Source organism: Hemiscyllium ocellatum, unplaced genomic scaffold (assembly GCF_020745735.1).
Source record: "Hemiscyllium ocellatum isolate sHemOce1 unplaced genomic scaffold, sHemOce1.pat.X.cur. scaffold_184_pat_ctg1, whole genome shotgun sequence".
NCBI lineage: Eukaryota > Metazoa > Chordata > Chondrichthyes > Orectolobiformes > Hemiscylliidae > Hemiscyllium > Hemiscyllium ocellatum.
Window position 1 is genome coordinate 1,349,305 of NW_026867893.1, and position 12,905 is coordinate 1,362,209.

A 12,905-nucleotide genomic window follows, 5' to 3' on the forward strand; every position below is an offset into this window, starting at 1 on the left:
TGGAATTACAGATTGATGGAAACAGTTGCTCTTGATCGATCACCAGGGTTTGTAGATTTCAGACAAGATGCAGAAAGCTTTGAATAGATTTGTCGGAAAAATTTATCAGTCTGCAGGTGTTAGACTCTGGAACTCACTCTCTATAAAGATTAGTTGGACATTTAACTCTTCATTCTTCTCTGATTCCATTGGCAAAGGAGTTTTAAAAAATGCTCAAAGACGAGCATTCCCGCGAGCAACAATGATGCGATCGGTGGCTTTGTGAAATGGAAAAGTGCCCATGGCCAACGTGTCCGTCTATTCAGCTTCCCTCCTGTGACGACGCTAGAATATTGACTCTCATGTTTTCGGGGACATTTAATGAACGCATTCTTGTTCCTGCAGATTAAGAACTCATACCTTATTTCGGCCGCAGAGAAATCATTTTTAATGCGTAATAAAAGTCAACACTGCCCTCGAGCCAGGTAGGACTCGAACCTACAGTCTCCTGATCCGTAGTCAGGCGCGTTATCCATTGCGCCACTGGCCCAACGCGCAGCCTGATGCTCAAGAGACTTGATGTTAGCACGGACATGATTAATAGCAGTGATGTTCACTAATTGAACAAGCAATAAAGATAATCACTGTCAAACTTCAGTCCAGTCTTCATCACCTTTCAATGCAGGATTTTTCCAAAAAAAAAACTCGTATGTGGATTATTTTCGTCTCAGAAACATTTATAGAAAGGCAAGGGACAGAGGTGTTCATGGGATACACTTTTCCATCAATACCAGTCACTAATCCACAACCAAACGTCTCCCCAAAATACCACATCCTCATGGACCACAACAATGATTTCAAACAATATCATTTATTTTCATCTCTGTTCACACTAAAGATAGATAAACCAACAGTGACCTGATAAATTAAAAAAAATATAAAACTGAACCAGGGAATAGAGGTGGCTGACTTGGGGCTGTTTCTGGGAAGAAGAGTCAGACTCTCTTTGGCTTAATTCGCGACCCCAGATACACTATGTTTGGGTCCAGAATTATATAATGACCAAACATGAAACCTGTATCTGGGCTTAAAGTCTGATTGAAGATTTGTAGCTCGGGTGTCCGTTGTTGTGGTTCTGTTCACCGAGCTGGAAATTTTTGCTGCAAACGTTTCGTCCCCTGGCTAGGGGACATCATCAGTGCGTTGGAGCCTCCTGTGAAACGCTGCTTTGATGTTTCTTCCGGTATTTATAGTAGATGTATAGATATATAGTGTATCTGGGCTCTAGCACCTGGCGCTTCCCTCTCCTTTCGCCCTCACTCACCGACTATCGATTGGAAACGACATTTCATTCCAATGATCATTCGCTGCATGCATGCTCACCAATCATGTTAACCGTATGCATGCTGCAGGACCCATCCCAACTGATGACGTATAATGCCCAACAGCGAAGAAGAGGCGTTCCTACATGACCAAGCTGGAGGCATTGGTCCTTCAAGCAATCAGAGAAACTCATGGGGTCGCTGGGGGCTCTGATCAATCATAGAATGCTGTTGGGCTAAACTAATCTAACCAGAACTTCCACATCCCAACGCTCAATCAAACTTCGCTTGAAAAATTCTTCCAGTTCACAACACAATTGTTAATGATGACTCTGTCCCCTTTCCCGCTGGTGAAAGTGAGGACTGCAGATCCTGGAGATCAGAGTCAGCAAGAGAGTGGTGCTCAAAAAGCACTGCAGGTCACGCAGCATCCGAGGAGCATGAAAATCTAAGTTTCCGGCAGGCACCCTTCATCAGTAACGTTTCACGCAGCCAATTTATGATCAATATTGCTACTTCCGCTTTTATACCTTCATACCCAGGTTTCAGGCACAGTGGTCTCACAGAAGTTTTGTCTATTGTTTTTCCAATCTACATTTGTCTGATCGTTTTCGATTAGCACCATCAAGACTTCTTTTTACCTCATCAAAAAAATCAGCAGACAGCTCGCCACAATTTTCTATGCACAATTCTATTTTAGCTTTCCTGAATGAAACACATATTTTTTCACGTGGCACCTCATTTTGTCTGGTATGCCCATTTGCAACATCTTTCACACAGCTTTAACCGGTAATCCTGTCAGTACTGAAATAGTTTACAAAACGTTTCTCATGGCAACCTGAAAGTGTGCACACCTTTTAAAGATGAGGAAATATGTCTGAATGAGTTGTGACTTAGACATGCTTACTGGTGACAGGAAGCGGTGGAAGGTACACATTCTTTTCCACTTTCACCAATATTCCATTCCACTGAACTCCACAACTTGCCAGCAAAATGCAGGACATTTTCTGTCGCGACCCTCTGGACCAGTATTCCTTGCGTCCCAACAACTGCCCAGACAACACCACTCCATAAAATCACAGAAGTAGCGGCTTTACCACCTGATAGGGCACCACCAAATATTGCATGCAGCTCTGGTCACTGAATTTTGGAAAAATATGAAATCTCTGGAAGGGCTCAAAGGAGGTTGACTGGGATGGTGACTGGTGTGGATCGAAGGTCTTACGAGCAAAATCTGAGGAGACTGATGTTGTTTTCGTCGGAGTTAAGAAGGTTGACAGGTGACTTAATCAAGATTTATATGATTATCAGAAGGTTAGATAGAGTGGAGAATGAGAGCCTCTTTCCTCTGACGGCAAAGGCCAACACGAGGAGTTATAGCATTAAATTGAATGCTGATTGATATAGGACAGATAACTGTGCTAATTTCTTCACACAGAGAGTAGTTCGTGGGTGGATCAGCCTGCCTGCAACACTCGTAGATTCGCTGAATATAAGAGTATTTCAATGTGCATTGAACATATACATGGATAATAATGTAACGGTGAAGGTTAGGTGGACATCACATTTTTTTCACAGGTCAGTGCAAGATCGTGGACCGAAGGGCCTGCACTGTGCTGTAACGTTCTAATGTCTAGGCTAGAAGACCTTCTGGGTTACAATACTCTCCTCACTCTATAACCTTCCAGACACATCTTTCAGTGATTTGTCAGCACTTCATTCAATCCAGACAACTGTATTTCCTCCTCTGAATTTTATCACTGCACAATGGGGAGAGAAAAACAGAGTCAATGACGAAGCTGAGATCACCGACGTTCTGTATGGAATCAACAAAAATTATCTTGATCTTCCAGTCTCCTGTGACTTCAATATTACACTGTGTTGCCAAGACACCATTTCAGACTCCGGTCTGCTGCAGTGCCCCTTCAAGGCACAGCACAAGCTGGAAGAACAACACCCCATCTTCTGCTGACAGACTATGCCGTCTTCAGGACCCAGCATCGAATTCAATCATTTCAGACATATCCGCCTTCTTCCACATTCTTTTCGCACACGCATGTCCCATTAGTTTCAAAAACGAATCATTGGACTCGAAACATTAACTCTCCTTTCTCTCCATCGATGTAAAAGAGTTGTTGAGTTTTGTTGAGATATTTTGTCTTTTCTTCAGAGGACATTTTTTTTTCATTGAAGGCTGCAGGAAGCGTCTGATTCCAGGAGAAGTTGTTCAGAGGAAATGATAAGAATGACAAAGGGCTGGAACATTTCCACTGTAAAGGTAGACGAGCCATCCTGGAGCTGTTTATCCAAGTGCAGAGAAGGCTGTGTGAAAAGCTGATTCACGTGCACATACTATGAAGAGGAGAGATATGTGTGACAGAAATAAGCATGTTTTGGGAAGTAATAATACGCAGTAGCATAGAGTAAAAGCAAGAGACAAGCGATTCAGTGGAGATTTACAATAAATATTTTCACCCAGACAGTGGTGTTTGACTGGAATTCACTATCTGAAAGTGAGGCATAGCTACGTGTCTGTAGAATATTTCAGCAGTGTGTAGACAAACACTTGAATAGCCAGAGCACTCTTGGATAAGCACCTGGTACTGGAAAGTGTGACGAAGGCAGACATACGTGAGATGGGAGTCCCGCGGAAAAGGCAACCCTGTGTGCTTAAAAAAAGGCCTGCTTGCGCGGTTCTGTGGCGCAAGAGAAAGCCCGTTGGATTCCCCGTGATTGCTGAAGTTGTTATTCCAAGATCATCGATTTGCGTCTCACCAGAGTTGTGTTTTAGTTCATGGTTTGATAAGTGATCAGACCAGACTCGGCTGCTCCTCAGCAATACCTGCACTATTGGAGCAGGAACCCAACTGCCTTGAAACGGACCTTCTTTTCCTCACAAGTGAACAATTTCGATGTCTATTGAAGATAGAGCTCGATTATTATATCTGTTAGCCAGTAGGAAACACGATGATGTTGCTAGGCTGAAAAAAGACATTAATATACTGGCTCAGCCACGATGATATCGAATGGCGGGGCGGGGCAGGAGCGGTGTGAAGAATGGCCTCTTCATCTTCCGTCCTGACTGGGCTGTTTCTGGCCCAGGTCTTTAAACACTAACATAATGAGGGCATTTTGAATCTTCGTCAAAACATATTAAGGTCTCAGGTGTACTTCGCTGCCATCTCAGCTGGATTAGACAAATTGTGTCGCAGCTTTAGATCATAAAGTGGAGATTTCTCACAATTGCTCTGCCAGGCTGAACATAGGCTTCCAGGTGGACCAATGGACAGGCGTCCACGTGGATTCTGGAGATTCAGGGGCAGACTCGCCCTTTGCAAGGCTGGAATTCTGGCCAAGGAAATGAATGTGAATATCTGACATTTTGAATATTACTCTGTAATCTTGTTAATTTGCATTGTGGCTCACGGGTGGCATAGTGTTTCATTGATTAGCATTGCTGCCTCACAGTCTTGGGCAACTGACTGTGTGGATTTTGCACGTTCTCCCTGTGACTGCGTGGGTTTGCTCTGCGTACTCCAGTTTCCTCCCTCAATACAAAGATATACAGATCAGGTTAATTGGCCATGCTAAATTTCCCGTAGTGTTCGGTGCATCTGACAAAGGGAAATGGGTCAGGGTGGGTTACTCTTCGGAGGTGTGGACTGGTTGGGCCGAAGGGCTTGTTTCCACTCTGTAGGTAAAGTAATCTAATCTAAACTAGAATTCAATTAGCTCTTGCATAGCATTGCTCTTTGTATACTATTTATACAAACCATGCCACGTGCTCTTTGATGTACTAATGCTGAAGATTGTTGACGTTGTGTGCAATGTCGGTCATTGTGTCGTATGAACGTTGCCAAGGAACTTGGTGCAGTGTCGGCGAATTGAATTCTGTGACGAATTGAAGGAAAATCCCAGTACAGTAGTGACCAAACATTGACGGTGATCAACGCAGGAAGCCACGGTAAACTTATAATCAGTAACCCCTCCCCCACTCACCTATTGTACTCTATGCTGCTTTTAACCCACCCCCACCGTCCTCTCAACTATCTCTCCACGCTTCAGGCTCTCTGCCTTTATTCCTGATGAAGCGCTTTTCGTCGAAATGTCGATTTCGCTGCTCTTTGGATGCTGCCTGAATTGCTGTGCTCTTCCAGCATCACTAATCCAGAATTATATTCAGTTACATTTTTTTTTCACCACGTTTTTCTCTGTCCTGTTCCTGAACCTGATACGACATAATGGATGATCCATAATCAGTACAACCACCTCTGAGGTGAGTTTCAATTCAGATCCACAGCAAAAAAAAGAGCAATTGGATTTCTGGCCTCAGTGGCAAGAATAGCAGCCGTTGGACGTCCTCTGATGCCAGGTCCATTGGGGCAATTGATCAGGTTGCCGTGCTTCTCTTGCAGACTAGAAGTGTGAGAGCTGCCGAAGTTGAGAGATTGATCCACGCCAGACGCTCATTTCACTGATATTGGCCAGGACGATTGCAACACCAGGCTGCGAACAGCTCGAGGACCGAATATTACTGTGCAATAAAGGCTCTTTGGCCCTTGATGTTACACCTAACGCGATCCTAATCAGAAGTCCAGCTTAACGACATTTTATAATTATGACGCAAAAGATTATCCCCTGATCATTTAAAAGTCCTAAAAGTTAGTGCGTCTCCGACTGGTGAATGGTCGGCTTTCTGCACCTTTTCTACTCACTGAGAATAGAACATGCCTCGGCATCTATCAGCCTCAATTTAAAGCTGTGTGCCCTTGTGCCGACCATCACCATTTGTAAAAAGTTCCTTCACTCTCCACCTTAAGAAAGCATCTGATCATCTTTTATGTCTCTATTAAATCATCTCTCAAACTTCTTCTCTCTGTCATAAACAGCCCCAGGTCCCTCAGTCTTTCCTCGTAAGACTTTCCCTCCAAAAAAAGACAGCATCGTATTTAATCTCCTCTTAACCTTTGCCAATGATTGCACATCCGTCCGATGATTTGGCGACCAGAACTGTATGCAATTCCACAATTGCGACCACCAGAGAATTTCTGGAGTGCAACATGACCTCATGGCTCTGAAAATCAATCCCTCTCCCAATAAATCCAACATTCCGTGCTCCTTCCAAAAAAATCTTTCAACACGGGTGGTAACTTTCAGAGTTTTTTGCACAATAGCACCGAGGTCTCTCTGCTCATCTTAACTTCCAGAATATTACTTTGAGCCCAGAATTCTTCTTGTTTCTCCTTCCAAAGTGAATGACCTCACATTTTCCCACATTAATTTCCGTTTGACACCTCTGAGCTCAGCTCTGCAGGTTATTCCGATCCCACTGCAACCTCCAGCAACATTTGGCACTGTTGACAACTCCATTGAGCTTCGTGTCACCGGGAAATTTACTGACCCATCATTCCATGCCCTAATCCAGGTTATTTATAAAAATGACAAACAGCAGTGGATCGAAAAAAAAACCTTCTGCTATACCACTAGTTTCTGAAATCCAGAATGAATATCTCCCATCAACTACCCATTCTGTCTTCTTCCAGCTAGCCACTTTCGGATCCAAACCAATATAAAAAATCCATCAATCATGTACCAATATATTTTATGCAATAGCCTACCGTGGGGAATATTATCAATGCCTTATTGAAAACTATATCCACCATTTTAATCGCTTCACCCTCATCCAGCTAATAGCTCAAATTCTCAAAGAGCTCAATAAGGTTCGTGAAGCACAAACTACTCTTCAAAAAATCAAATTGACTATCCCAAATCAACTTTTTCCTTATTAGATGAACATAAGTCCTTTCTCTCATAACTTTTTCCAGAACTTTATCTACAACGAAACTAAGGCTCATTGTTCTGCAATTATCAAAGTTTTCTTTCCTGCTTTTCTTGGAGAAGGGGTCAATATTCACTTAGTTTGCGTCTTCTCGCACTAATCACAGAGACGCCGATGACACAAAGTCCATAGTTAAATGTCTCCACACATGATTCCCAGAGAATCCTAGGATACATCCCATCAAGCACAACGGACAGGTCTTTTTTCATACTTTCAAGAATTGCCAACACAAACTCCTTACGAACAATAATTTCGTGTATTCTAATATGTTGTATCACAATATTCTCCTCGACAGCATTGCCTTTTTTCAATTGTGACACAGATGAATAGGTACCACCTATTCCGATCACCAAAGTGCTCACTTCCCTCCACATCAAACAGATTGGTACATTACCCTGTACCAATTCCAATGTGGCTTTGCTTCTTGTTGGCCTGACTATATGCTATGTCAGGAAATCTTCCTGCACACATTGGACAAAAACTTACCGATCAGATTTACTCAAACTATAAACTTTCCAATCAGTAATGGTAAAGTTAAACTTCCTCATAACAACTACCCGTTATTTTCGCTCCTATTCAGAATCATCTTTGCAATCTTTTCCTCTACATCTCTGGAATGTTTCAGTGGGTTACTGAAAACTCCATTCACAGTGATCTCTCCTTTCCTGAGTCTAATATCAGATCTTTCTATCTCAGTAGACTCCTTAGAGTGCTCATCAAGTATTCTTTTCGCTCCTGTAATACTGTCCTTGGCTAATCATGCCACACCTCGCCGTCCCTAACCACCTTCTTTGTTCTTACTGAAATATCGAAACTGTAGCACCAGGAACTCCCAGTCCTTTCATTTCTCCGTTCATATCTCTGAAATGGCCACAACGTCGAACTCCAAGTTAACAACCCATGCTCTAAGTTCATCTGCATTATTCCAGATGCTCCTGGCGATGAAGTAAACACACTTGGAACTATCTTCATCCTTGCCAGTACACTCTTGCAAACCTGAAAACCTATTTATGGTCTCACTACTCAAAACCTCCTGTAAACTTGAGCTGCAATTCATGTTCCCATTGCGCTGCTGAGTTCGCATAAACCCTCCTGAAGTGCATGAGCAAATTATCCCCCCTCCCCTCACCACCACCAGAATATTGGTTCTCCTGTGATTCACGTGAAAACCATCCTAGTTGTAGAGGATCCACTTACTTCAGAATAAGACCCAATTATCCAGGTATCCAAATCCTGACCCCCTGTATTATCCCAGTAGCCTTATGTTCAAAAGCTCTCTCCCTATTCTTCATCTCTGCACGACGCGTCATGGGTAACAAATCAGAGAGAACAACTCTGTTTGATCGAGATCGAAGATGTCACTCTGGCTCACTGACTTTCAGCCTTATATGGCATTTCTTACCAATGTTGTTGTTTCATATGTGGACCATGACTTGGGACTACTCCCTCTCTCCCTTAAGAATCGCACATAAATGATGCGAGACATTACAAACTCTGAGAGCTAGGAGGCAACATAACAATCATAAGTGTGCCCCCACCCACTGAATCTGTAATCTGTTTCTCTCATTATGAAATCTCTAAAAATAATGCTCTCTTTCTGTCTCCCCGTCTCTTTTGAGCAACAGGAACAACCCCATGCTTTACCCCTCCTAAATCATTCCCCCTCAAAAGTATCAATAACGCGATTCTATGCTTGTAACCGAGGAGCACGACCACAGTGGATGCATGCACTGTCTGCCAATTCCCTCTTCGTTTACCGACTGAAAGTCATCGATTTTTTTCTTGTACCTGAGTGTTAGAGCCTGCCAAAAACTCCTCTCAATTATCTCGTCAGTCTCCCGAATGATCCAAAGTCCAGCTCCAGTTTCCTTAGACATTTACCAAGAAACTAGAGTTGGATGCACTTCCCACAGACGCAGACACCTGGGACATTACTAGTGACTCTTGCCTCCCACATTCTACAGGAAGAGCATTCATTTGGCTGACCATCAATACCAAACGTTCTGAATTCTTACACACACACACACACACACACACACACACACACACACACACACACACACACACACACACACACACACACACACACACACACACACGTTGCAATAGAACGTTGAATAAAGCAGCATTCACTCTAAAGATCTAACTTCTGACTTTGTGGAGTGCTCTGTCCTTGGGAAATGCCTCCTTTACTTACGACCACAAATAAATATTCCCCAGGAGAATATCCAACTCTCAATAGAGATACAGGGGTGATGTTTGAGATGGATTCGATTTCTCAAACCGCTCATCATACACTGTGTTAAATTGTGGAAAGGACGCTTATATCGTTTCATGTTATTGCAATTGCTTTAAACTCATACAAGGTTATTAAAACAATACAAAAAGAATGATATTTATCTCTTTGGATATTTTCAATGTTGTTGGAAAAACTCGAATCGAATTGATTTTTTTTTAATTACTACTGTGAAGCTTAAAGAATTCAAACAGAAATATGTTTCGAGTCTTGTCACGGGATATTTTGGGGGGAGATATGTGTACAGCAAATTCACTCAATACCACCTCTGTGATTGCAGCCAAATGTCCAATGCAACAGATGAAAAAAATGATGCGTCTCTCCACAGGTCAGTTCCAACTCACGATGGCATAATTTCCCTTTGATTCTCTCCAGCGCCTAATAGATTAGGTGAGTGGAGATATCAGGATCGTAATGGTAAACTGAGATGTTGCGAGAATTAATCCCACACTGTTGGCAACACTTTGTATCGTAAAACAGTTATGCCGCAGACTGAGCTAAGCAGCTTCCCTTTAATGCTGAGCTAATACAAATAGCTCAGTTCTTTTAAAATTTATAGAAGTTCACTGAGATCGAGCTGCTAAACCATTCATGATAATTTTCACATTTAGTCGTATTCAGTTGTATGTGTTATACAATTTCTTTCCAATTAACGTTAACCAATTAGAGAGTGTGTACTTAACTCAAACCCAACCCTACAGAGCAGACCCTCTGTCCCCGTCAAATTCATTCCTTGTGTGTCTGTACGCGCCTGAAATTACTTTTCTCTGAAAAAAGAAATAATTCCCAATTTCAAAAACATTAGAATGAAAAAAAAACCAAGCCATGCTCCAAACTATTCTTTATCATTCATCAGTGGTTTCGGAGTCTAAACTCCAGTTGTAGAGCCATCTGTATGAGGAAATTTTCTTCCTGTTTACTCCCATCAAATTCACATCATCTGGAAAATTTCCTTATGGACACAAATCACTTTTTCCTGGTTTCAGACCACGCGATCTATTTGTCTGCTCCACCTCCCCATGAAACCCCGCCTTGTCTTTTCTAATGGCTTTCTCCCGCAGGATCTCAGTGGATTCCTTTGCAAGGTTTTTATTTCCAAGTAAACGCTGTTCATTCTTCCTGACGTCTTCTGATTCCAGGCATATCCCTCCATGTGTTTTACCAGGTCTTTATATCCCAGTAAAGCCCGTCTTCAGAAAGAATGCTGCGTCCAGTTCAACACAGGCAAACCCACTCTAATGGTGTACAATGCCATTACCAGAGTAAGGGGATGGAGCTATATCAGCCACAGGTGATTCGGTTGGTTGTCGCATAATGGATCAATCCCTCACGGGGAAGTGACTGTTATTACTCACTTTTCTCGATCAAGAGTGCTTCAACTCCAGTCAGAGGAAAGTCTTCGAAATTTCCATTATATGAAAGGCACGATGCAGCGTTGATAGAATGTTACTGCCGTTGATTTGAACACATATCAGTTTTTCTTCATCACTTGGTGAGTAACTCCTTTCCTCACGGCATTATGAGATCTTCCTAATGAAGAGATTTGGATACATGAAATTTCGGGCGATAGACAAAAATAGAGTTAAAATCAAGCATGATCAAAAGGTTGGGATTCGAGGGAATGCAGATGTCTGAGACAGATTTATTTTAAAAAATCTTGGATGTCGGACTCTCTGACTGAGTTGGCATTTAGTGACCACCTCTAATTGTTCTTGAGTGGGCTGTAGGACATTATAACGGTAGATGGAGAAGAGACAGGGAAAAGATTTGAATAAACTAACGAAAATTTTGATATTTAGCTGAGCCGTGAGGGATGGACAACCCCAGTTGTGTATTCTCCCACGGGCATCATATTTGTTCGAAGACGTCAGGATTGCATCATTGGGTGAACAGTCTGCAACTTCATCCCTTCCACCATGTGGGAGCTCGTGTGGAAAGGTAAAGCTGCGAAGGCAGCAGCAAACGGTTGTGCAAATAGGCGGTGCTAAAAAGTCATTCAGATAAGTCACTGATAAGTCACAAGTTTTACTTGCAAATCCACTCATGACATTTACTCTATCTGTTGCTCCCAATGAAGTCTCCTTTACATTGGAGAGACGGGATGCCTAATTGGAGATCGCTTCAGGGAACATCTCCGGGACACACACACCAAGCGACATCACTGCCTGTGGCCGAGCACTTTAACTCTCCCTCCCACTCAGCCAAGTACATGCAGGTCCTGGGCATCCACCATCGCAATACTTTTACCACCCGACGCCAGAAGGAAGAAGGCTTAATCTTTTACATTGGGGCCGTTCAAGCACATGGCATCAATGTGGACTTCAAGATGTTTCTCATTTCAACTCCGCCATCTTATCCCAGTTCGATCGTTTCATGTTGGCACCGCTCTCATGAACTTTCTTATCTCTCCATCTTCCTTCTGGCCGATCCATTCCACCCTGCTCTCTGACCTAACACCATTTCCCCACCTCAACCCACCTATCGCACTCTCAGATACCTTGCCTCCTCCTATTTGTCTTTCTACTGCCTCGGCTCACAAGCCTCTTTCCAAATGAAAGACTACTGCTTGAAACGTCGATTCTCCTGCTCCTCGAATGCTGCCTGTCCTGCTGTGCTTTTCCAAGACCACACTCTCTACTCAGTTGCGAGGCAGTGGATTTGTATTGGGGAATGTAGACAGAGGCCTCAGTTTTGTGTGATTCAATTGCAGGAAATGTCTGCTTGAACAGGTTAATAATTCAAACCTTATTTCGGCTTTGGAACAATGCGGTAGATTAGCAGGCATGTGAGTTTGAAGCCTGCCAGTCTTGCTCCTGAAGCAAGTGGAAAGCTTAACTGCCATCTCTGGACCGTCATCAAGCCCATTATCCACACTCTGACATTGTGCTCGCGCGTTCTTAAGGTTGGCATTCTGCAGAGTTGTGATCTAAAGACGGACATGACCAATCGCACTCATGTTCCAAGTTGAATAACCAGGAAAGATAGCCACCTTTACTGCTTCATTACAATGATCCACTCTTTGTGCATCGGCAAGTTTTGTAATGAAAAAACATTCATCAGCATGAAACTTCCATTCACTTTATGTCTACTCAGCCATTCAATGGGATCTCCGCTCATCTGATGTAGTTCAAATTCGCATTACTGAGTGTGCTCCATTACAGGTGATAAACTAATGCCTAATGACAACATCGTATTCCCGCTAATTTTCAAAGTTTGAGAGCATTTTAACGACCTGAGCGAGTTTAAAAGAAATTGAATAAAATGAAATGAACAAAAAAAAAATTCCCTTGCTGTCCAGAGCAGCTTTAGTCAAATGAGAAATTTCAGAGAGCGAAAACATTACCTCCATTTCTCTCTGTGTAGATGTAAATAGAAGCTGCTCCAGGAAAAGTTGTAAATGCCAGCTTGATGTCCCAATGCTCCCCGTTTCGTGTCAATGGAAGATGCTGCAGTCGGGTTTGAAGCTCCC

At 42.8% G+C, this 12,905-nt stretch overlaps 1 non-coding gene across 1 annotated transcript; it reads right to left on the reverse strand.

The window, feature by feature from the left end:
• Positions 1 to 456: 456 nt before the first annotated feature.
• On the reverse strand, positions 457 to 529 carry trnar-acg (transfer RNA arginine (anticodon ACG)). Its single transcript has one exon. It is a non-coding gene; the product is annotated as a tRNA-Arg (tRNA).
• Between the last annotated feature and the right edge of the window lie 12,376 nt (positions 530 to 12,905).